Source organism: Mauremys reevesii, linkage group 16 (genome assembly GCF_016161935.1).
Source record: "Mauremys reevesii isolate NIE-2019 linkage group 16, ASM1616193v1, whole genome shotgun sequence".
NCBI lineage: Eukaryota > Metazoa > Chordata > Testudines > Geoemydidae > Mauremys > Mauremys reevesii.
The window spans coordinates 31,259,461-31,286,583 of record NC_052638.1 but is presented as its reverse complement, the minus strand read 5'-3'; the positions used below and the strand labels follow the sequence as shown (position 1 = coordinate 31,286,583).

Genomic DNA, 27,123 nt, shown 5'->3' with positions numbered 1-27,123 from the left:
ATAAACATTGTAAAATTCTATATCTGGAAGATATAAATCAAACACATGTATTACAATGCTACTACTTATATGCTACTACTTATGCATATTCAAGCAAGCTGCATTCCTTATTAAGTTTCCTACCTCTGAAGTGTGACTTTATGTTGTACCAGATCAATGCATACCTCATTTCCTTTGAGAGCCTACCCACTTATACTGAGGGCAGCTTGGTTATGTTCCTAGTAATCAAATTAGTTTTTCTGTAGCTTTCCTTTGTTTAAAAGACTATGCCTTTAGTAAACACTGGATGGAGCCACTAAATTGCATTTACAGTAGAGGCAATATATTATATTCTTCACTTGGTGAAGAGAGAGGACCTAAAATATAAGGTTTGGAGAAGACTGCTGGAAAATGAAGTACTTGGAGACCAAGCTGTATATACACTGATGAAAATGCACTTTGTAGATAAGATAAATATGTATGTGCAAAGTAAAAATAGTGCAGTGGTAAATAAAGGTTTACACTCAAGTAGTCCCATAGAGGATAAAGTTATGCACATGATAAGTGTTCGCAGGAACAAAAGTCTTAACCTGTTAAAAATAAAAGAAAACAAAAAGTATGTGCTACATCAGCCTTGCAAATTTTTACATGCAAATTTACCAGCCAAGGCACATCTAGTTACCTACTTCTTTCATGATGACCATTATAATGAATAAAGTGATATTAAATAAATTGCTTGCCCCCAAGCAAGTGCGCAAATAGAGTTATGCCAATTTATATTAGACAAGTAAAACCTCTGAAAGCTTAAACATGTTCTTCTAGCCAAATCCAGACCCTCTTAGGCTGGACAATTTAATAGGGTGCTTATTTTTTAATCCCCTTCCTCTGATGAATTGGAGGGATGGCTACGGTTGGTGATGGGACATTGGATAAGGAACACAAGGGCTCTGAGATGGCACAAAGCATTCTCTCTCTCTCTCTCTCAGGTGTTTGGGGTGGCTAGTTCTTACTCATGTGCTCAGGGTTTAATATGGCAAATTCTTGTAATATTTCTGGGAGATCTTACTGAATTAAGTTTATATAGCTTTAGAATATTATAAATGAAAAGTTTATTATTGTGGGATTGTCTGTAACTAGGGTGAGGCATGGAAAATGTAGACCCCGGGGAAGGGTTATGATAGCCTAAGGACTATTTTAAATATTGCTCCGGACAAGAAGGAATTTTTGGGACAAATGAAGTTGAGTGGGTTCACAGAAAATACTGTAAGGGAGAAGAATGCAAATTCCCACCCCTGGACCCAACTTTTTGAAGCTGTGCCCTGAGGAGAGAACAGTTGTCTGGCTGATTATCTGTTCGTGGGCTCTGGAGATCAAAGACCCAGACTATAAAGGGAAGGCTAACCTATCTTGTTCTGGGCAACAGCTGTTATTAAACTTGTAACCAGAGAAAAATCCCTGTGTGGGGTTTGAAAGACTGATCACCTACCAGAGCCGTTGTTGGAATTTGGTGGGGGGGGAGGGTCCTCTGGGAAGCTTAATAGCATGTGTGGAAACTCTTTTATTATTTTAATATGTTTTCTCCGTAATCCTTTCATTTTAAGAATAAATATGCTTGCTTAAAAAGAGCAGTGTTGTAAGGTATAACTGGGGAATTATACTGTTTACAGCTGCTGGAGAGAAAGCAAAGTGCAGACGCTGGCCATTTACACCATCTGGCTTCCTGGGGAATTCACAGAGTAGGTAGGGAACTGTGCACCCTGGTCAGGCGGAAGAGAGCGCACACGCATGAGAGAGGGATTTCTGCCCAAAAGAGGTGACAGCAGAGGAGGCAGGAGACTAGAGTGGGTGCGCTTGCTGGACCACGAGGGAGAAACACGGGGCCAGTTCCTCTGAGCTGTGATAAGTGCCATACATGTGCCAGGTCAGATTGGCAGAGATATTGGCGGCGGGGGGGAAGGTTGTTTTTCTCTGTAGCACGGCTGAAGGGGTCACTTGCCAGCATTATCTTGCTCTCTCTCCCTCATTTCCTCTGCCATTGTGGGTGGCCTTAAGCACTGGAGCACCTCAGTCCCTTCTGTTCGCTGCCTGTGGCACATAATAGTCTAATCTCCTGTGGGCTGTAATACTTCGGTCTAATTTTGGTTGTTGTGTTTAGCATGCAAGTGCTTGGTGCTCAGGAGGTCAGATTATATGGCCTGGCTGTTCCCTCTGGCCTTACATCTAATGAGGTCTGCCTCAACAGTTTGATAAAAGACAACAAAACAATAATGTCATTATTGCTTCAGGGGCACTGAAACAATTTGTATACTGGGGTGGTGAGAGCCATTGAACCAAACTGTAAACCCTGTGTATGATAGAAACCACTTCAAGCCAGGGGGTGCGACAGAACCTCTAGTTCCAGCACCTATGCATGGCTTTGACGTTGTTGAAGATATGCATTGCATTTCTAAGTGAATGAACTGGCAGCATTAGCTCAAGGGGATGAGTGTCTGCCATAGCAAGCCGGAACAAACAGGGAGCCCTCAATAATATCACCATACAGCAAGGCCTGCCCTTCAGATATAAATTTAAGAAAGAAATTGGACTCAAACTTCAGCTAAGTACCATCACCAGGGGTAACTATTCCATCTAAAAGAATGTTAGACCTGAAGGCTCTGTGGCTCTTTATAACACGTACCTCTTATTATTGTATCCGTTCCACATAAATTAGAGTATAGATTTTGTGTTCTTTTGTATAAGAGTACAAGAAAGCTAATTCAATGCTCTTTGGGAGAAAATCCATATTGGAAGAAAAACAATCTTTTAGATGCTGACATCTGATTTAATAATTCTATGGTAATTAGCCAAAACATCCAGAGAGGTCATGGAAGTTGTTTCAGTTAGTCCATATTTCTTTAAAGAAGAGATTTAAGTATTTCTGTAAAGGCTACTCTGCTCCTGCAATTTACCATTTCAGCAGACTATGCAAATAATTTCAGGTCTCTTGTTTCACTGGTGATTGGCAATTATAGTGATATAGGACATTTCTACTGAAAAGGTTACGTTATGCGGAGATGTATTATCCAGACAGTCATGAACAGGCACAAATCATTCCTGAGTTTTTTCCTCAGTATGTTAAAATGAAATCACCAATCATCGTCCATTTTCATATGTACATTTTGGGCTCCGTTTTGGCTTCAAGCCAGAGGCTGAGGCTGTGGGTAGTTCAGAGCTGCACTCGCTCAGATGCTCAGAGGCACTGTGCCTAAGGAAGATACAATGCTTTGCACAACAGGAGTAGAGAGTGTTGCTGACATTCTTTGGTGGGGTTCAGGATATGATTCTCCCCCACACACATTGCCAGCTCTGCTAGTTTGTGCTGGGGGAGGGAGGGCAAGGTCACAGTCCTTACTTTAACTATAGAAGGTTAGCACAGACAGACATGTAAGCTTAGAACAGTCTTTGTATCCAGGGGAGAACAAAGACCTCCATATTATGCAGCAGGTGTGCCAGGGGAAATGATCTGGTATCCAACCCCCTCTTTCACACCTGCACATGGCTAGGTGCAATCAAGCCCTTAAGCTTCAAAGTTATACAGTCTGATTGATACTGCAGTCCTTGCCTAGGTGCGCAGCCCAATTTACTTTGTTAGGACTTCTTGCACTGCCACAATACAAAGAATCATAACCGTAACAATCTTTTAAGGCTCTAAAATGTGACAAGACTGACAATTGACACAATTCAGATTACTAATTCCTCCTGTACCCTCTCATTTGAGAGTGTTTGAATCTAGCTCATCATACAGTGAACAGCAAAGAGCTTCTGTGCTTAATCATAAGAAATAGGATCGGATTCTTCATTGCATTGCCCATGTGAATGTATAAAATGTGACTGCCATTTTGATTGAGTGTAGAATTCTCATTTGGAAAGGAATCTGCGGGGGAAGAAACATACTATTTGGCTGTGGAAGTTGTGCTTCTTAACACTCACAAACTTGGGTATGTGTTTATTCACGGCAGCCTATATTGGAAGTAGTAACTATTTAATGAGTATGATAATACATTGTAAAATGCCAGAAGGACTATGTACATACTTTCCTAGTGTTCTCTGATTAATTGGTGATTTGTAAAATTAAAAAATACAATAAAATAAATGAGAAAAATGGAGTTTTCAAGCCTGACCATAACTTGCAAAGAAATTTGGCTCAATAACAGAGAATTTAAAAACACTTGAATACACAGATTATGGAATACATGTATTGGAAAAGTGGTTAGCAAAGCAAACTGCAAGGCTCAATAGTTATCAGTTTCATTAAGAAACATTTTATGTCCCTTTTCAAGCAATTTTAGATGAATAATAAAGCTGCCAGCAATCAGTTTTAAGTAGCATAAAGCTTATCTTAAAGGCAATTACTCTCATCAGCATGGTGTCTTAAAAAATTAGCCATGACGACCCTGAAACCTGGTCACAGTTATAATGATTTCTAAATGGCGGAGTCCCACCACAGCAATTTGCTATCAGTGCTGATGCTTCTCTATCAGGTGTTTATATAAGGAAGATTTGCTAAGATTATGCAATGCGGACATATCTTAATCTACTGATGGTACTTCTACTTGCAGAATCAATAAGGACTTGTTTAAAGCAGTAGTTCTCAGCCTCTAGTAAATGTACCCATTGGTTCTTCAGACTTTTGCATCTGGGACTCCGAGCTCCCCTACTGGTACAGCTATGTCTTCTGGCCCAACAAAAATCCATCTTCCAAGTACTCCATGGAGAGGTGGTGGTGGTGAATAACTACTACAGGCATGAAGCTGCAGTAGTTTCTAGAGATTTCATCCTTCTTCACTTTCCACAGAAATGCCCCTGCACATATGCCATTTACTCAGGCTGTACAGCGGGACTAGGCTTTACTTCTTAATGATAATTTATAAGCCACTGTACTGGGCTGTACCATTTAGCCATGCACATGTGAACATTCCCTACAACCGTCTTGGGCTTCTTCAAATTCACAATACACAAATACGAAAAACAGTGGTCACCCCTACCCCTACCTATGCATGCCACCCGCATGCCCATGCACACATGCCCCATCCCTCCAGCACCCACTGAGGCACCAATCATTCCCCAAGCACTTCTACAACAGAGAACACTTAGACAAACTCCACCAAGCATTCTCACAGAGACAAACTCCACATGAGGAAATAAAAAAGGAAAAGTAACAACACCACTTGAAGCCAGAAAACAGACAACAGACAAAGATGTGACAAGAGAAGCCTCCTAACAAAACCAACAGGACCAGAAAGAACCCACCAGCACCTCCACACATCTCACATCCATCCCCAGCTCAAACCCCTCACATCATCATCACATTCCACAACCACACCTGCCTTGGCAGGCCAGGCCCGCCCACAGACAACCTGCCCTGCCAACCACAGACACTCACCCACCAGCAACAAAGCATATACTCTCTAGTAACTCTAGCAACCCACCCAACTCAAACTCGGAAACCAACCGCCCATGCAACTGCCCTCGATGCCAACTCTGCCCACATATCACTAGCCACACCATCACAGGACCTAACCAGATCAGCCACACCATCACGGTTCATTTCACCTGCCCCACCAATATGCAATATATGCCAGCAATGCAGCAATGCCCCTCTGCTATGTAACTACATGAAGTCTCTCTGGGAAAGAAAAAGAATAAACAAATGACACAATTCAAAAATTAGGAAATTCAAAAAAAAAAAACAACTGGACACACAACCTCCAATTGGCCACACAAATCCTCCAGCAAAAAACATCCTCCAGCAAAAAAAAAAGACTCCAGACTCCACTAGAGACTGTGAAGCTCCAAATCATCAGTTTTTTATAAAACAAAGACTGACTACAAAAAGAAAACCAAGAATTACAGCCAATGTTCCTCCTTTTTTTTCCTCCCCCTCTTTTTCACCTCTGCTGGAACAGGCCCCCATCCTCCCCTCTGATTGATCTAACCCTCTTATCTTGCTGCTTGCTTGCTATTATATATACACACCCCTTCCACTGCTTGCTTGCATCCCGAAAGAGTGAGTATTCACCACAGCTCATGCTGCAAAACATCTGTTAGTCTATAAGGTGCCACAGGATTCTTTGCTGCTTCTACAGAACCAGACTAACACGGCTACCCCTCTGATACTCAAATTCTACTGTGGAAGTTGAGAGTGAACAAAATTGAATAGGAGACATTGCCAAGCCAATGCAAGTCTTTTTAGTCTGATAAACTGGTAAAATTGCCCCCCAAAAAGTTTGGGCATAAAGGTTCTGGTTTTAGTTGTTATTTAAATATTTCAGTAAGTGCTCAAAGAGGGGGAATGTGTAAATGTAAATTTTAATTTTTACAAATGTTAATAAATTCAAATAAAATGTTTGTATATAGACCTTTCATCCTGAACTCCTCTAGCTACACAGGAGGGTAGATGGAAATAACAATGCATAGATCTTATATAGCACCTTCTAGCAGAAGATCTCAAAGTGCTTTACAAAGGAAGTCAGTATCAAGATTCCCATGTTTCAGATGGGGAAATGGAGGCACAGGGAGGTGATGTGATTTGCCACAATCATCAAGCAGGGCAGTGACAGAGCCAGGAATAGAACCTGAGTCTCCTGAGTCTCAGGGTAGTGTTCTACCCACTAAACTAGTGGTAGGTGCATCCCTGGGGGTACACAGAGGTCTTCCAGGGGGTACATCAACTCATCTAGATATATGTCTAGTTTTACATCAGGCTACATAAAAAGCACTAGTGAAGTCAGTACAAACTAAAATTTTATACAGGCAATGACTTTATACTGCGCTATATGCTATACACTGAAATGTAAGTACAATATTTATATTCCAATTGACTTTTTTATAATTATATGGTAAAAATGATAAAGTAAGCAATTTCTCAGTAATAATATGTATGCTATTACACTTTTTTATGTCCTATTTTGTACGCAAATTAATTTTTAAGTGAGGTGTAACTTGGGGATACGCAAGACAAATCAGAATCCTGAAAGGGGTACAGTAGTCTGGAAATGTTGAGAGCCACTGCACTAAACCACACTGCTCTGGAAAGAAACCAGAGTGTAAGAGATCTCCACGGATGAGGCCTCATCTCTCAGAAAGCACAGACCCCAGCGTGTGAATTTCAGGACATCAAATAAGCCCAGCTCAGGTAACTACAAAAGAATGTATGCAACTCTCCTATGCAAACACTTGCCATTTCACTGCAGTGCTTGTGTCTTTCAAAACTCAGAGGAACTCAATTTGCAAATAATGTTCAAGAATAATGTGTCACACACACACTAATTTGGGTTTCCATTCATTAATAAATCCTTATCCTTCATGATAAGGGGGATGGTGACCTAAGCCCAGAGGGGGAGCGGGATACTGGGAGGAAACACAAGGAGGAGGTTAGAAGACAGGAAGCCTCCTGATTCGTACTGAGAATGTAGGGCAATTGGCTGGTTATCTTAGGTGCATGTACACGAATGCAAGAAGCCTGGGAAACAAGAAGGAAGAATTGGAAACCCAAGCACAGTCAAGGAACTATGATGTGATTGGAATAACAGAAACTTGGTGGGGCAATTCACATGACTGGAGCACTATCATGGATGAATATAAATATGTTCAGGAAGGACAGGTACAGGAGGAAAGGTGGAGGAGTTGCATAGTACGTAAGAGCGGCATGATTGCTCAGAGCTCCAGTATGAAACTGGAGAAAAGCCTGTTGAGAGTCTTTGGGTTAAGTTTAGAGGCAAGAGCAAAAAGGATGATGTTGTGGTGGGCATGTGCTATAGACCACCAGATCAGAAGGATGAGATAGATGAGGCTTCCTTTGGACAACTAACTGAAGTTTCCAGATCACAGGCCCTGGTTCTAATGGGGGACTTCAATCACCCTGACATCTGATGGGAGAGCAATACACAGAGAGCAGTTCACAGACAATCCAGGAAGTTTTTGTAGAGTGTTGGGAACAACTTCCTGGTACAAGTGCTGGCGGATCCAACTAGGCACCATGCTCCTCTTTACCTGCTGCTTACAAACAGGCAAGAATTGGTAGGGGAAGTAAAAGTGGGTGGCAACCTAGGCAGCAGTGACCATGAGATGGTTGAGTTCAGGATCCTCACAAAAGGAGGAAAGGAGAGTGGCAAAATACAGACCCTAGACATCAGAAAAGCAGACTGACTGGGCAGGATTCCCTGGGAGGCTAATATGAGGGGGAAAGGAGTCCAGGAGAGCAGGCTGTATTTTAAAGAAGCCTTATTGAGGGCACAGGAACAAACGATGTGCAGAAGGAATAGCAAAATGGCAGGCGACAAGCTTGGGTTAACAGTGAAATCTTTGGTGAGGTTAAACTCAAAAAGGAAGCTTACAAGAAGTGGAAATTTGGACAGATGACTAGGGAGGAGTATAAAAATACTGCTCAAGCATGTAGGGGTGTAATCAGGAAGGCCAAGGCAAAATTGGAGCTGCAGCTAGCAAGGGATGTGAAGGGTAACAAGAAGGGGTTTCTACAGGGATGTTGGCAACAAGAAGGTGGTCAGGGAAAGTGTGGGACCCTTACTGAATGTGGGGAGGCAATCTAGTGACACATGATATGCAAAAAGCTGGAGTACGCAATTCTTTTTTTGCCTCAGTATTCACAAACAAGATCAGCTCCCAGACTGCAGCACTGGACAACACAGTATGGGGAGGAGGTAAGTAGCCCTCAGTGGTGAAAGAACAGGTTAAGAACTATTTAGAAAAGCTGGATATGCACAAGTCCATGGGTCCAGATCTAATGCATCCAATGGTGCTGAGGGAGTTGGCTGATGTGATTGCAGAGCCATTGGCCACTATCTTTGAAAATTCATTGTGATCGGGGGAGGTCCTGGACAATTGGAAAAAGGCAAATATAGTGTCCATATGTAAAAAAAGGAAGAAAGAGAACCTGGAGAACTATAAACTGGTCAGCCTTACTTCAGTCCCTGGCAAAATCATGGAGCAGGTCCTCAAAGAATCCATTTTGGAGCATTTGGAGGAGAGGAAGGTGATCAGGAACAGTCTCACACAGTATTCTTGCCAGCAAGTTAAAGAAGTATGGATTGGTGAATGGACTATAAAATGGATAGAAAGCTGGCTAGATTGTCAGGCTCAAATGGTAGTGATGAACGGCTTGATGTCTAGCTGGCAGCCGGTATCCAGCGGAGTGCCCCAGGGGTCGGTCCTGGGGCCGGTTTTGTTCAACATCTTTATTAATGATCTGGTTGATAGGATGAATTTCACCCTCAGCAAATTGCAGATGACACTAAGCTGGGGGGAGAGGTAGATATACTGGAGGGTAGAGATAGGGTCCAGAGTGACCTAGACAAATTGGAAGATTGGGCCAAAAGAAATCTGATGAGGTTCAATAAGGACAAGTGCAGAGTCCTAACTAGGGACCGACTGGCTAAGCGGCAGTTCTGCAGAAAAGGACTTGAGGCTTACAGTGGACAATAAGCTGTATATGAGTCAGCAGTGTGCCCTTGTTGCCAAGAAAGCCAACTGCAAATTGGGCTGCATTAGTAGGCGCATTGCCAGCAGGTTGAGGGACGTGATTATTCCCTTCTATTCGGCACTGGTGAGGCCACATCTGGAGTACTGCGTCCAGTTTTGGTCCCCCCCCACTACAAAAGGGATGTGAACAAATTGGAGAGTCTCCAGCGGAGGGCAACAAAAATGGTTAGGGGGCTGGGGCACATGACTTATGAGGAGAGGCTGAGGGAACTGGGGTTATTTAGTCTGCAGAAGAGAAGAGAAGAGTGAGGGGAGAATTTGATAGAACCTTCAACTACCTTAAGGGGGGTTCCAAAGAGGATGGAGCTTGGCTATTCTCAGTGGTAGCAGATGACAAAACAAGAAGCAGTGGTCTCAAGTTGCAGTGGGGGTGGTATAGGTTGGATATTAGGAAACACTATTTCACTGGAAGGGTGGTGAATCACTGGAATGTGTTACCTAGGGAGGTGGTGGAATCTCCATCCTGAGGCGTTTTTAAGGCCTGGCTTTACAAAGCCCTGGCTGGGATAATTTAGTTGGTGTTGGTCCTGCTTTGAGCAGGGGGTTGGGCTAGATGACCTCCTGAGGTCTCTTCCAACCCTAATCTTCTATGATTCTATGACTGCTGTCATCCTGACGGTGTGGCAGCCATTTGAGCTCTGTAGTTTCTGAAGATTCCTCAGGGAAAATTCACACACTATTTAGCAACTATGGACCTTCTGACTATGCCCAGAGGCAATTAGGCTCTTTGTAATAACTCTCAGAAGGATTCCACTGAGAATTAATTTTTGCTGTCTCTCTGTCTTCAGCGTACATACAGATAAAGTACACCCCAAACCATGGTTCTAACAGGTATCTATCTTTTTCAATACTTGGCAAGATGGGATAAAGAGGGATATGGGGAGGCCAAATCTCTTGGCTAATATTGAAGGCTGTAGCTTAAGCTTCATTTGTTCTTCAGACAGTTGTTCTAAAACCCATATGTTCTGGGTGGATGGATGTGTGTTCTGATAGCAGTACAATTCTATTTTCATCTCTCTTTCTCTATGGTAATTCCGCCATTATCATTCCAAAATCCCAATATGTAAATACATCACTATATTATGTATCTAATCCTATTAAAGACAATCAGCAAGCTTCCATCCTAACAATCGGTATCTCTGATTTAAGGATCACTGAGGTGAATGGGATTTCTACAGCAAAGTGAGGGAAGAACAGACTCTGTTTAGCACTCATTATTTTATGCTTATATCCGCACAAGAATTGAGGGCCTGAATTTGCAGGGCTAACACAGGATACAATTCTATTGAAGTTCAAAGGAGTTTTGCCTGAGACTGCAGGATTGCCAGTCAGAGTAACAAAAAATACAAGGACATGTTAGGAGAATGACTTAGTTACAGTTTGAAATGGATTCTCTCAAACAGCTCAAGAAGCAAAAATCATCAGCATTTTTTTTTGATGCCACACTTAGGCAATTTGTTTCTGATTTCAATATCTTGTGTGTTTGTTGCTTTATTAAGGTGTGCAGCAAGGTTACCTTTAACCGCTGCACAATGTCATCGGCTTGTTCCCCCATCAACTGATTCCTCTCTCTTATGAGCCTCAAATGCATAAGTGAGTTGATTAAATCATTTATTTTTGTCAAGATTTTTTAAAATTCAATATTTCTAATTATAGAAGAAGGCAACACAGAGGCACTGATATCTTCTGCTGATTTAATAAACAGCAGATTTAATTAACTGAAACACCAGCACTTTATATATTAGAAAGGAGAGTATATTTTTAATAGTTCAGTCATATCATTTACTTCATTGCTCAAATGGTACTTTTTTCAATTTCAAGCTATTTTCAAATATAACTAGTCCAAAGAAAAAGTAATGATATGTAAAGTTCAGGGGAACACATAAAACATAAAACAGCATTACATTTAAAACTTAATGTTGAAGAACAGAACATGAAGCATCAGTTTGAAGAAAAACTGAATGTTCTAATATATCTAGTACTGTAAATTGTAAAATTAGAAGCAGATTAAAAAAACTTGGAAGGGTTTGCTGTCATATACTGCACCATGAAATACATTAACCCATGCCAGATTAAGCCTTGAAAAACATCCTTTCTGAAGCTAAAAGATGAAACATCAGAGCAAGGAGAAAGTCTCTTAAAATATTTAAAATACACCCCAGAAAAGGATTATGGGGGGGGGGAGGGGAAGTATAGAAACAGCCCTGCAGAATTGTCATGAGATTTTGGCAACCTATATATTAATAACAACAATTAGTATCCCTAACTTAGCTCCTGGTTTCAGTGGCCCTTCTGAGTATTGCATAGTTGAGGGATAATGACAAGCTAGCAATGACCCAGCCACAGCCTCTCTTACTCACCTGGGATGTCTCTAATTACATATATTTATATAAATATAATTTGGGAAAGGAGGAGAAACAAAATTATGACACATTTTGTTCCCATTTGCGATCACGGTGTTATATACTGAATAAGACTTCTTCAGTTTGTCTCATTCATTCAGCTCTCTAAGATTGTGCTCCCAAGTACTCCCTGTGACTAATATCTTGACTCATGGATGGACCCAATGAAATCAACAAACTCCGTGGGGTAAATAGAGCTGTTCAGGAATTTTCCATCTAAATCTTTTTGCCTACAGACAGAAAAAGGAGGATTTGACAAAAAAAAAAAAAAAAAAGTTCAGGGCTGAGAGTGAAGAGGCTAAGATCTATTCCCAAGCCACCAGGTTTGACCCACAGTTGATAATAATAATAATAAAAAGAAGCTGATTAAAATATTTGTTTCAAAGCCAAATTGGAAACATGTATATTAAATAAAGGGAAATAATTTGTTTATTTTTTCTAGCTATATTTTTTGTTCCAATGGATATTTTAAGGACTAAAGACTAGGAATGAAATCCTGGGCCCATTGAAGTCAATGGAAGTTTTGCCATCAGCTTCTATGGGGTCAGGATTTCACCCTAGAGGTACTTTAAAATACAGATTATAAGTTTATGTCTTAAGAAAAAGCCCCAATGAAATACCACCCAAAGACTGCTTTGCCAAAGAGTATGACAGATAATATATCATCAAAAGGACAACCAGAGAGGATGGTGGACACTCCTGATGGTGGACACTGAAGTGACAATAATCCAGTTTTATCTATATACATCATTAGACAGTTTGGTTTCTGTGCCTCTAAAGGTGGATTTCTTTTAAGACAAGTAGACACTAGATCTAAGCTATGTCTTCACTGTATGCAAATCAGTAAATGAACCTGTGGTAGCCTAACCTATAATTAGGTCTAACCTAACCTAGCCTAGCCTATAGTGTGATCACATTACTGTGCTGTCATACTCCATGTCCACATTGGTGCTTAACCTGGCTGTGACAACCAATACAGCTAGCTGGGCATATATTCCAAAATTCATAACTAACTGTGCCACTCTGCTTGGATTTGCAGGGTGTTATGAGACAATTTGTCTGCCCACCCTGGAGATTGTGAGAACAGGTCTAGGCCTGCAAAATTCATCTTCTGGCAGGATCCATGCTGGTGCAGTGGTGGTGTGTAGGTGTGTGCCAGAAATATGGATCCTGCGCTCCTTAATAACTGGGACTAACAGCTGCTGCTTTTAATGGAGTCAGCGTTTTCTTTTCATGCCAGACGTCCTTCTAATGCATTCAAATCAGTTTTCAGGTCTGATTCTAGCATCCAATCTTTTCTTCAAGGAAACCCGGTTGTACTAATTATGGGACTGTCCAACACTCAGTAAAACCTTGGTCTCTAAATTTTCCCTGGATAATAAATGAGATCTGGCTATGACTGAGGAAGCAGCCATATGCACAATGTCCATCTTGAGTACTACACCTAGGGTGAAAAATTGAATAGGAATCACATATTATGCAGTTCTCCCCTTAGCTGTCTCAATTTCCCCACTTTCAACTGAAGTTTGAGGTACAGCAAACACTGAGGTATACGTCAATTTCCCCAATTTCAACCAGGGCCTTAGCCACACCACCACTCAAATGTGACACAGTTTCCCTTGTAAGAGAAGGCACTTAGCTCCTCTCTATAGGGATGTGGGTAGGTTTCCTCCCTGCTCCGCACTGCCCCAGAGTCATCAGCATGAAGCAGCCAATGTTTAGACGTGCCTCACTGAAGACAGACTATTATCCAAAGGGAGTGCTCACCACACCATACTCCCCCTTCCACACAGGGGAGCTCTCTCAATGGTCCTGCATTTCCTCTCTGAGGAGAATCAGAGGTATTTGATTTCTGCTGGGGAGGCCTGTATTCTGCTGCCCGAATCCCAATATCACACCCATGTATGACCTTCAGATGCCAGTGGGGTCACTTGTCTACACCTTTGTTTCCAAACACTAGGAAATTCCGGTACTTCCTGGAATGATGTGGGCCTGCCCCCTGTCAGAGTGACCCTGGCCCCAATGACCTGACAGTGTATGTGAGGTCACACCAACAGGGCACAATTTTTAAGAGCATGCCACCCTATCCCCCGCCAGCATGACCTTATATGCACGGTGCGTGTGAAGTCATGCCGCACTGGGGCACCATTTTGAAGTGCCAAAGTGGGGCAGAGTGGTATCTCCACGTCCAATACCAGACAAAACCATGTCCAGTTTTGTCCCAATATCAGATAAGGGAGAAACCTCTCAAAAACAGGACCATCCAATCAAATACTGGGTGAGTGGTCTCCCGCCTATGACTTGGGAAATCCCAGATCAGTGATTCTGAACCCTCGGAATGTCTTTGCCCCTCCTGGAATTCTCCTTTCTGCCCCTCATACTCTGTCCTGGAGCTGAGAACCCAATAAGCCAGCCACTCACCCTGCCTCCAATCACCTAGGGGCCACAAACATATAGTGCTGTCCTGGGAGGGGAGAGCACAGCCAGCCTCCTGCCCCTCTAGGAGCCACTATAATACATTTCTGGTCAGAGGGCTTATGGGAATGGATTGGAGGGCCATTATGGCTCAGCTGTCATGACTGCCCATCTTCACTGCAGTTACCTCAAGGTAGCAATATGCATTAACAACTGGTTACCTCAGGGCTAGCCCTATAGCTCAAAGGGTGGTGGTTACTTCATTGTATAGCACCGGTAGAGGCATATGGATGTTTGAAAACAGTGCGTGTTAATAGGCTTAATCATAGGTTTTCTCAAGTTAAGTCTGCAGTGAAGACATGCCCTGAAAGGAAAAAAAAAATACCTGGGTGTTAACACCTCTGTGAATACCACCATCTGCATAAATACGTTATGGACTAACTAACTATTAAAGTTTTTGAATTGAGGATGCATCTGATGGGGTTTCTCAAGCTGGTGTAAATCATAATTCCATTGACCTCAAGAAAGCAGAATAAACTCAATGGAGCTATACGAATTTATACGAGAAGCTGAAACTCTCCATCCTTAGCTGAAGTTTCTGTACTGTTTAAATATCCAATCCTGTGAGAGGAATCTCATGAGAATGGGCTTTTTAGTGAGACTCCTAGTGATTCCTTTTTTCCAGTCAGACCAGAAATTCAGCATCAACAGCCATACATCTGACTTTAACCTGAAATACCATTAAAGGATACGTTTTGCTGCAGTTTGAATGCATAACGCCTTAAGGCTAGTGAAGCAGCATAGCTATGCACAAAATCACTTGATAGCCGTGGGTCCAACTGCGAACCCCTTACTCACATGGATGAGCAGCTACATGCATGAGAAGTCTCACCAATGTGTATGGGTTGCACACTCTAGCTCTCAGCGAGCTGAGGTAAATGGGCCTGGATATTATAACTTTTGTTCCTACTAAATGAATTAATGCTAACATGGGCGAGCCCATGAGATCAAAAAGGTATATTTCCTACAGAATAATTTTTTCTCCGTGGATCCCAAGTGAAATTTAAATCAACATTTTTAACTGCCTGTTATAACTTTGCGATAATGAAACAGAAGAGTTATGTCTAAGCTTTGGAGCAACAAAAGCTAATCTAGTAGTTGGTAAACCAATTTTACTGAAATTTGTAAACAGTATATTATGTGGATGAGCCTGCTGATGTCAGTAATTGTGGACTGAGTCCTTTATAGTTGCTTATTCTAACACAGCTTTCCAGCCTGTTAAAATGTCATATGGATAAAGGAGTAAATTCTGACAGCTGTGACAGGATTATCGTTGCTGAAGAAATCACATCCCTGGTACTCATATGTTCAGTACCTCTATTTTGCTTTGTCTTTGGCCCTGGCTGAACCAAAATTACTTTTCCAGACAAGAAAAAAAACATTAACAAATTAATTCACTTTTATGCTTTATATTGTAACAATAGGAAACCAATATTTTAGGGGTTGTATTAATGGATTTTGTTAAGACTTTGGGGGCAAGACCAGATTTATCTTTTCAGAGACATGGCCAAAATCTATTTTGTTTGTGCACAAGTGGCCACTGTGGGATTTTACTTGTAAATACATTAGATGAAAAGTATCACAGAAGCCTGAACTAGTGTTCGGCGCTCAATCTGTGTATCCATGTGTTTTATGGATAAGGATGACCCCCAAAATGATATTTGCAATGCTCTAAAAATTACTCTGATCTTTAGGACCACAGGAATTACCAGACTGGAGCAGACCACTGGTCCAGTATTCTCTCTCTGATTGAGGCCAGCATTTGATGCTTCAGAAGACATTTCAAGGACCTTGCAGTAGACAACTGTAGCTTTCTTTATTCCTTTGTTTGCTCTCGCTCTCTCTCATCCCAGTATAAAACTGAAATAGCTTAGGGACTAAAAGAGTGAAAGCAACTGCTACTAGTCCTAGCACTGGGATATTCTATTTCCTAGGATTCACTGGTGAATTTAGTAAAAGGGCATATGAAAGTTCCACTACCTGAAATCGTGATTTATGAGTTTTGAAATATTAGCCCAGAAACACAGCTTCCATTGCAGTAGATATCAGCTGTAATAATCAATGACGTTATTGGGGTGCATCTGAAGGAGCAGAAGTATTTGATTAAGATTTATCAAGTACTCAACAGTAGACTTAATTCAAGTTCTAGCTTCATGGGAACATGCAACATTTTATTAGGGTTCTTTTCTACTCAATAGTTATGTTGTTGACTCCAGGCACGGAAGGCTATTTTGTATAATCTGGATGTCTACAAAGAGAAGTGTTCAAGGCAGCTTTTACTGGTGCATTCCCATTAGACTGACTGAAACAGCACTTATTTTGGTTCCCAGGCTGCCTAAGCCTGCCATGTGTACTTAATGAGATGTGCAGAAGCCATCTTGACTCACCTTCTTAGGTCTGGTTCACACAAAAGTTGTACTGCATAAACTATACCACTACAAAGTGGTACAACCCCTCTAGACTGAATACAGTTATACCAGGGGTTTCAGAAGTGGTGTGCCGAGTCTTCATTTATTCACTGTAATTTAGGGTTTTGCGTGCCAGTAATACATTTTAACATTTTTAGAAGGTCTCTTTCTATAAGTCTATAATATATAACTGAACTTTTGTTGTAGGTAAAGTAAATAAGTTTTTAAAAATGTTTAAGAAGCTTCATTTAAAATTAAATTAAAATGCAGAGCCCCCCGGGCCATGCAGTGTGAGTGCCACTGAAAATCAGCTTGTGCGCCGCCTTTGGCACGCATGCCATAGGTTGCTTACCCCTGAGTTATACCATGATGCAAAGTATTTCCTTTGCTCCTGTAAAGGAAAGGAGCAAACCACACCCATATAAGGCATCTTTATACTGGTATATCTGCATCCATATCAAGGACTGTTCCAATATAACTATCAGTAAAAAGTGATACCCCAAACCAACACATTAATACCAATGCAAAACTATCAAACAGTCCCTAGAGGAAGAAGCTGCATAGAATGTGTTCTCTCTGATCAGTCACAAAAACCACCACTGTGATAATATGTGGTCTGCTACCCTATTGCCATTTGATAGTCCCTCATGTATACAGCCTGGAAATCAATGTACATTTCCAGTATTGGAGATACTAACCTTGACATCATTTCTTATTCTTATTATACTGGAGTTACAGGGAAACATATTCCCTTGAGAAAAATCAGTATTCTGTTCTGTTGTTTCATCAAAGGACTGGTTACTGTCTATTTATTGAGACATTTGATATTCTCTTCCCATCACAGATGACATCTCCCCATCTCAATACAGAAGACCAAAATAAACCACATTATTATTACACTGTTTTACAAGGGTGCCCTAAAGAATAAATGAGAGCTAAATCCCACAACCACCCGACCATTTATGAAATACTTGCTCTTTTCAAGTGAAGGTAGCTTTGCATTTAAAAACAGGCCAACATAGGTGTTTGGCCATGAAAATAGCCACTTTATCAACATTACGTTTGAGGAACACAACATTAACAAAATGTCAAAGTTTTCATGATGAGGTTGCATGAAACAAGTCACTACCTTTTCACAGCTCTAGTTGTTTATTTATAAAAACACAATAAATCTGGTAAATTTAGGTGCCTAAAGATAAAATAGACTGAAATCAATAGGAGTTGTGCACCTCAACTGCTTTTTTGTAAGGCCCACTAAGTGCTTGTCTGCACTTTATATGATTAAATACTTTAAAAATCTGGCCTCTGATATCCAAAAAGTATCACATGTGAATTTGGCAGTACAGCATGCATCAGAGAATAAATACTGCTGCACTATGGCCCAAATTATCAGAGACTCCATTTCATTCCATTCCCAAACCTTGCAGCCGCTTGCTGCATCCATTTTGTTTTTGCGGAACTCATTTGCTAACAGGCATTTCATGCTCAATTAACCAATTTGCATTTGTGAATGTAGAGTTTTACATTAGCAAACAGGTGCACTCACAACACGGATGATCACATTTTGAAAGGTTCATTTGGAGAGCTCAAATACTGATCTCCTTATACTTGAAATGAACTTCAGGCTTCCCCCCCTCCACCCCCCATCCTACTTAAGCAGTTTTATTTAGAGGATGAATCAGGCATAGGAGCGGATCCACAGCCCTTTTAAGTCAATGGAATGCCACAAACTTTGGTGAGCTTTTGATCAAGTTATGGAGAGCTATATGTGACCATCATTGTGTTGTAGTCAATTTCTTCTCCTCTTGATTTTTACTATTATTTGCATTGTGTAAAGGTGTTATCTACTGAATGGTGAAAGCAGAACATACTCTACAAAATGCCTTAAGGTGTTCAAGCTTGAAACATTCTACAGCTTCTAACCCTGACAATATCCTGCCAAATGTCCTCTAGCTGCTTACTCTAGAGTGAATTGTAAACAAGAAATATGCAGTGATTTTAGAGTCCTTGACAAAGCAATAATTACACATTCATGGACATTTTGCTTTTGTAGGTACTTTACTACTGTGACACTTGGGAGTTCAACCCAGACCAGTAAGGGGTTGTGTCACTACCTGCCTGCAACTCTGGGTGAGATAAAAGGCTATGCTATTATGCCTTGCAGCCCTGACATCAACAGCCAGCATACAAGCATGCAGGTCACACCCTGGCGTCCACCACTCAGTTACTGTTTAAAGAGTCACCACAACACTCTCCCAATTGTGAATTTCCCCAAAACAGTCTGCCCTGTAGTGTCCAGCCCTCTCGCTGGACACTTTGAGAAACTAAATTCACTAATCCCTTAAAGAGACAATACCCAGCAGCTTATTGCCTTAACTGGGGTTAAAAAACACACTATTTTAATCAAAGCACTGAACTGGTTTATACTAAAATGTAGAACAAGCTTAACAACAAGTAGTCATGGGTTAAAGTGATACCAAGTATAAGGAATAAAGATAGAAAATTACAAGGAAACAGAAGAAAATATACACATCTAAGACTAAAGCTTTATTTCAGCAAGTTCCAATCTTTGCCGAAGCAGGTTTCTCACCAATATTCAGATCACAGAGACTTCAACAGCTTTGGCTGCAGAATCCACCTTTCTGTGATTTCAAGAGCCCCTTTAACCCTCAAGTGATGAATGCCAAAATGGCTTTTTCTCTCTCCTTGTGTCTTTCCAAAAAATCATTGACCCTGCTTCAAGAGGCAGGGACACTTCCTGCGGGTGTAGTCTCCATCCTCGGTTGAGATTGTTAAATGGTTATCTTTCCACACTTGTTCTCCTGACAGCTTTGTGGGTTTGATCATACCTTGCTTAATTTATATTGGAGACATATTCAAACAGGCTTTACCACATTTCTTTTTCTGGAACAGGTGTGGCTTAGGCATTGCTTTTTCAGACAAACATATCTCCGGTGCGCATATTATATATAAATATAAACAAACTGTTTGTAGGTTTACCATACATACAACACACAAATATTAATAATCAGCATTAGTTTTCCAGTGATATATTATGTCCTCTTTTGGATACATAGCATGACAGCATGCCAACTGGCTTTAGGTGCTCTTAGTGTCACATCTACCCACACATCTCTACTCACGCTCAGTGTTTTTACAGCATTAGACTTCATGATACTGTAAGTGATGTTTTGTCACCACTTTCATTAACTTGCTTACAAAAAAAATTTCCAGTCTGAAACTTGGCATAGTATGTCTCATTCTGTTTTTATGGGCTCCTCAATAATATAGTACACATACTATGTTTGGATAAGAACTCATATCCCAAGGAGTTTGGGACTAAAATGGCTTCTAGCCACCTTTGCACCCTCCTGATTCTGGGCTACTCTGGTGTCTGGAGAGGTCCCTGGTGTAATTTAGACAGCGCTGTCTAAATTACAGCAACCTTCTGGGGCTGTTTTATGGCACTTCTGCACCCTGCCCACAAAAGACTCCTCCCACCTCCATCCCCACTCCAGCCTCTCGCCTACACCAGGTCATGCAAGGGAGTCCTAATGTGGCAGCCTTATGGTCATCTTCTACAGTTCCTGTACCAGGGGACTCTTCCCTAGCCAGATATTAAGCTTTTAGGGCCCCTTACACTGCTCTGGCACTTTTATGGAGAGTCAACATTTTCACAAATCAGCTTCTGAATACATTTACTAATAGCAGACCATGACTTTTCTTTGTAATTTAATGATGGTACACACCAGACTAGGGTCATTTGTATTTTATGAAACTTGGTTTTATAAAAAGACATAAATATGCAATTACTGTCTAGTTTGGAAGAGTTCACAATGACTTCTCTTAAATGAATCAGATGAATACTAAGTGTGTGAGGGTGGTGGTGGTGGGTATTTATTCCAGAGTAAGGCCTGAAGTAGGTTACTTCACAGAGTGGCCCCACAGCTTCTCAATGATTTTGGGAAAAGGGGGCGGTGGTTCAAGAAGGATACTTCTCCCATAATCTCCATATATAGATATGCCCCATTGCCTGGCTTGGCACCTCAGGCCAGGAACAAGTCCAAGAATTTGGGCTCCAGAGAGATATTCTGTTTAGTGTAAAACTTGCATCAAATTGTAACAAAAAGTCTAAAACACTTTCTTAACATTTCAGCATTATTTTGTATTAGGATACAACATAGGGGACACAAACATAAACCAGAGTCTCACTGTGCTAGGTGCTGTACAAACTCATAACAAAACTACAATCCATATAAGACACTACATTTCTACAATTTACACTAGAAACTGACTGACTACAGTCTGTGATTCTCATTGCTGTTACTGTACGTTGTTTATCTCAAATGCTAGTCATGGACATTTTTACTTAGATTAGCTACATTAATTCTACTTTGTTTGAATTTTTGGTGATACTTCTGTGTGTGTTTCATTTTGGACTCATGTCCTTTTGTGCTGGTACTTAGCCTTGACTTGTACTATGGTAATATATAAACTTTCTTATTGTTTATGTGCATGACTTAAATGATACATCTAGACAACTAAACAGATTTTGATGTGTGCTCCAGAATTTAAATAAGCCTTTTTAGGATTTGCACATTCCATCAGAGAAAATAACATGTGGAGAGGCTTAAAGAAAGTTGAGGAAGAGAACAAATAGGCTTGAATAAGTTCAAGGGTAACAGAAAGGTGCCGCCTTCAGAATGGATAAAGATGGAGACCAGGCATCTTGGAAATGAGAGCACTGGAAAGAGCAGAGGAATGATAATCCTTTGAGTGATGATTGCATAAGAGGTGAACAGCTTTTGAGACTTGAGGCACTGGGCTGGTCCAGCAGGACAACCCATTTTATTATATTTCTCATGAAAAGTTCATTGTTTGTAGCATAACAACACATGGTCCTTGTTCATTTCTTTTTTCTCAGCAGTTGTATCTTTTTGTAATAGATATTTAGCTGCATTCAAACCTATTTTAAACCTTTCAACCTGCTTGTTCTTGTTTCCTCATTTCAAATTTAGTAAGTATGAACAGAGAAACCATGCACATGTAAACTCCTGTAGGCTAGCTCTTTGTTGCCAAAATCTGTTGTTGACAAATCCTCCCAGAAGTGTGCATACTGGGCCATCAAGTGGGGTGGTGCTTGAAAAATGTTGTACAAGTTGATCTGACACTTACGGAGCATATATTGCATAAGGAGTGGACTTAGAGGAGGGTATACAGCTTAGGTGATGCTTCTCAGCCACAAAAAAAAGTTTCCATTCTCATGCTGGCATTTGAGCATTAGACTGAGTTCTTTAATAGCCAACCTTCACTTCCCAGATACATTACCTTCAAACCAGTTATTGTAATTTGTCAATCATGAATACCTGGGGGACTCAGTTCTTAATGCTTGTGACAGATTGTACCCCTGTGTTCACACCTCAAAGACTATTGTAATGTTTATACTAGGAATGCCTTGGGAGGTATCGTTTAAAACCTTAATTTGCTGATCAATAATATCATGGCAAAATGCACATATATTGGTGTTATATGTTCCTTCCAAACTTAAGCTGAGATCATGACTAACAGTATGTTTTCCAGAGAAGTCTGAGGAGTGGCCAAATCCGTTCCCCAGAGACAAAGGGCAAGCTGATGCATCAGCCAGATGTAAACAAGGCTGACAGACCATTACTTGCTAAGTGACCATTCTTTGGCAAGAAAGGGGCCAGAGGCAAAAAGCTACATCTTGGCAAAGAAACATCTTGGAGTTCCCTTCCACACCGACTGCCTGTTACCTTGCTCCCAGCTGGAAATGCTTCTCACCCCCCACCAAAAGGAACAAAGGAAGCAGCCACTGGACTGGTGGAGGGGTCTGGTCCTAAGAAGTTTGGCCAGTAAGACTGGCAGAAAGCATGTGCCATTAATTTGCTTTGAATGTAACATAGTTTGTTAAGTTAGACACCAGTAGAATTTTATCTTTATTTTTTCTTGTAGCCATTTCTCACTTTTATGCCTCATTATTTGTACTCACTTAAAATCTCTCTTTTTGTAGTAAATAAACTTGTTGAAACTGTGTTGAACAGTGTGTTGAAACTGAAGTGTCTAGGAAACTTTGTTTGTGGTGACAAAGTGTCTGCATATTATTACTTTTAAAGAAATAACAGACTTAACATAACTTGTATTGTCCAGGAGTAGAAGACAAAGTACAAGACAAATTTCTTGGGAGAGAAATTTAAGACTGGGGTATGTTGGGGTCACTCTGCAGTATAATGACAGCTGGTGAGGGCCAGAGTGTAATCCAGATGTGGCTGGAAGGCTGCAGTTGCACACAGACCCTCAGGTTGTGCTCACATGCTGGAAGGCTCCTTGTGAGTGACCCAAGTGGGAGTTACTTCAGCAGGGCACTGTAAGGCACCCATAGTTGCACAGCAGGGTCAACACAGCTGCTCATTAGTGTAGATTGTACCATGGCATGTCACATTACTGGACCATTTCTAATTGCTGTTCAAGTAGCTTATTACAGCATGATTCAATGTTCACAAAAATTGCTCTCATGGGTTCCAATTCCGCCTCAATTGGGGCAAAATTCCCATTTTGACTTCAGTATGAATGGGATTTAAGCCATAACCTATAGAATTCATTAAATCACAATTGTTTTTATCTAGCTCATTTGGTAAATGATTAAAAGTGTTCTTTAATTACACTATGGTAGCTTTTAACAGGTGAAACTAACTTTAAGACCGAATTAATGCTGAATCTGGAATACTTTCTCTTCTATTTACATTTATCAGCCCTACCACCACATGCATATGTGTTTTCACTAGATTACAGATATGTCAATTATACCTTTTTCAAACAAACAAACAAAAAAAACTTTGATCCTTTCACTAGGATGTATTGACATATCATTGCTTGCTATTTAATCAGGAACGAACTATATAATATTTTTATTGGCAAACATGATACTTTCAAAGTAGTTCTTTTGAAACACTGAACTTGTCAGATGCAATGTTCATGAAAAAAAAAGAATAGAGAATACAAATTTCTTTTGCATGCATATGCCTATATCATTTTTGGAGATAACCTATTCATACTGCAATACAATCGGCTTTAAGAAAAATAAAATCAGATACTCTTATTGAATGACTTAAAGACATACCACCTCCGTGGAGTTATTCTACTAGGACTTGATATAGATAAACATAAACTTAAAATATTACGCATGGCTAAATCTGCTATTTTCAGGTCCTATTAATTTCTTAGCATAACAGTTTTAGGGTTTCTTATCTTGCTTCTTGAGGGGAAAAACAAGCATTTATCTGTCTATTGGGATTATTAACGGTAAGTGATTTGCATGTTAACATCAATAGCAATAATGAAGATGTCTTTTTCAATTTATCCTGGGGAACCCTGAGTGAGAACTGTTATTTGGCTCGGGCTTCATCTTTTAATAGAGTCCAAAGATAATTGACTATTGAAAATTCTATCAACCAAATAAATCTTTCAGTTACCAAATTAATAATTTCACTGATGCCATCAGCCTTCAATTTTCACTCCATTAAATTCCTAAATTCATGTTAGAATGGCACAGCAAACAAATTAAAATGAGATTCTTTTAAAAAAAATGAGAGATAAGATTGTGCCTTCTGAAAAAGCAATTTAACTCCAATAAATTATTTTTAAATTATTTAAATGAGACTTTGCATTAACTATAAAAAAGGAGTATAAAAGGGCATTGGTCTATGAACAGTGAGACATCTATAGACCTCTACAACCCTGAACAATTATATCTGTAATAATTGCATCATAAAACTTTATGATGTCTCGTACAATATTTATTTTTCTCCTAAGCCAGGATTCTCATCAGTGAAATGATTAGACAACAAAAAGACTGGATCAAATTTTGTCTCTAGAGCACATGGCTAAATGCTTTCAAACAGATGCTTGCTCAACCTACAGCATTAAAGGAAAGCGGTATTGATTACTGAATCACTCATATTTAAAATATTGCATTGTTATAGTAAGGAAGGTAAGTGTCAAGAAGGGCGACAGTAATAATTCAGAGGAAAGGCAAGACGATTCTGAAACTCTTTACTTTAGAATATAGGCTTGAAATAAGAAAAGCCTGAACCTTCATATGTCAGGTCTGACTATTGCTGTGAAGGCAGGGGACTGGACTCAATGACCTTTCAAGGTCCCTTCCAGTTCTATGAGATGGGTAGGTGTGACTATGTCTGCTTTGGTGTCCTGGTCCAGTCAGCATCTCAGGGGATGCTAGAAGATCAGCAAAAATGAAATAAGAAAATGCTTTCCCTTGTCTTGCTAGCACGGCAAGGGAAAGCCTAACATTTTCACATGTGTATATAGACCAATCTTCTGAAAGGACCAACTACAGTGCTCCGTTTGTGGAAGGACCCCCTATTGATGCCCTTAGATAATGTAAATGTGGGCAATATGTGGCTGCAAATGAATGTGCTACATATATAAACTAGTGGCAAACTTAAAGAGTCCAGACTTTTATTCAGATAAAAAACAAAACTTGTGTCTGTCAGGACCTATGGAACCCACCCCCAGTCCCTCCTTGCCTGAACAACTCCTTCCCCATCAATTCCTGATTCTCCCCATCTGCTGTATACTTGAGAGCCATCCTGCAAAATTTATTGAAGTAGGATTATTCATTGAATACACTGTAGAGCACTCTTGGCCCCACTGACATCAGTGGGAGTTTTGCCATTGACTTCAATGGGGCCAGGATTTCATCCTATATATAAGAAACCTGTTGTAGAGTCAGATTTACTACTTAGTCTTGTTTTAAGGGGATGACAGACATATGGACACTACTGTATCAAGTCTCCTCCTTGAAAAGCTAGCAGGCATGAACCTGATCTCAAATAGTCTCTGCTTGTTTCTTCATAGGGCAATGAGTCACCCTGCTCCCTGATAGCAGGATCCTGTAACTACTGTGCTGGTTCCAACTGCCTGAGTTCTTTAACAATTAAGAGTGATTTCTCCCCACTCAGAGCTTTATCTGCTTCCAAAAAAATAAAATAAACATTGTTCATAATGTTGTCTGGTTGTGAACTAACAGTTGCAGACATGAACTATGGACCTACATAACGATGTGACTACTGTATACATTAATGCACCACAAGATGTGGGTACCCCCGACCTCTGTACTGTTGATACGGTCCGGAATAATTACCTTAGTAAAAAAGTTATGAAGCCAGCACATTAAGATAGAGTACATTGAAGCTACCAATTCAGCCTTTGATTTTGTCTGACAGACAATTAAAAATTAATGAACAAAAATTAATAATAAATGTATTCATGGCCTTATTGGGATTCACAATTCTTTCCCCAATGTTAAACAAGTACAACCAATTGTTCCTCTTAAAGGGAAATAATGTCAGAGATATTAAACTGCACAGTCTCCAGACACTATTGCAATGTATTTGAGCTAAGGTACAGTAGACAGAATACAAACATGAGAGCTCACATATTTGCCTCAGGGTGCTGAATCCTGTAATGTTAGGATTTTCAAGAAAGCGTTGGAAGGAAATTATACTTTTCCCCTTTTAAATAACAATAGTACTTAGCACCTATATCATCAGTAAATACAACTAAACCATGAAGTGCCGGACTCCCATACCCTTCCTTATACTTAATAGTAAGTACTTTTGCCTGAAGGCCGATCTATTCAAATCTATGGGATCATTTGCAGAATAATGGGCTACTTATCAAAACTTGCCCTAACTAATTCTCATAATGCCTTTGTGATGCATTATTACCTCTGTTTTGAAGATATGGAAACTGAGCCATACACAGGGCAAATAAAGTGTCTGTTGCCACTCAGTGAGTCAGTGCCAGAGCTAAATTTAGAAATCCTGTGCTCATGCCCTGGACCATGCTGACTTCATATACAATTTTAAACAATCAAACAGATTTTGATATCTTAGTTGGGGATTGGTCCTGCTTTGAGCAGGGGGTTGGACTAGATGACCTCCTGAAGTCCCTTCCGACCCTGATATTCTATGACCTTTACCTATGTTTAGTTATAACTTACACCATGGATAGTCAGTGGGTATACTTATGGAGTAATGTGTTCCCAAGCTTCAAGAAGGGCATTAGAATCTGGACTCAGTTTCACAGCTACATTTCCACTGTCCCATTATTCAGAGCTGGCAAATGTGTGCATTTGCTTACATTTAAAATGTGGAGGATTCCTACCATTCACAAAAGGACTCTTCTCCCATAGATCAATCAAAAACCTTCAAGTATACTCCATTTCCCCCTAGAGATGCCCAATCCAGGGCAGGGAGAAAGCAAACATAACCAGAAATAAA

General features: G+C 40.4%; 1 long non-coding RNA gene across 3 annotated transcripts in view; it reads right to left on the bottom strand.

The window, feature by feature from the left end:
* The window catches only part of LOC120384641, a 77,736-nt gene that overhangs the window by 23,809 nt on the left and 26,804 nt on the right, over window positions 1–27,123 (bottom strand). The window contains exons 3-5 of one of the 3 annotated variants that reach the window (XR_005589006.1): window positions 16,374–16,474; window positions 14,555–14,697; window positions 11,227–13,362 (exon numbers count right to left, since the gene is read on the bottom strand). The exons of 1 other annotated variant lie outside the window; for it this stretch is intronic. This is a non-coding gene — a long non-coding RNA (uncharacterized LOC120384641). Of the gene's footprint in view, window positions 1–11,226; window positions 13,363–14,554; window positions 14,698–16,373; window positions 16,475–27,123 lie in introns of those variants that run through there. One more of the 3 variants, XR_005589005.1, reaches the window with a different exon arrangement.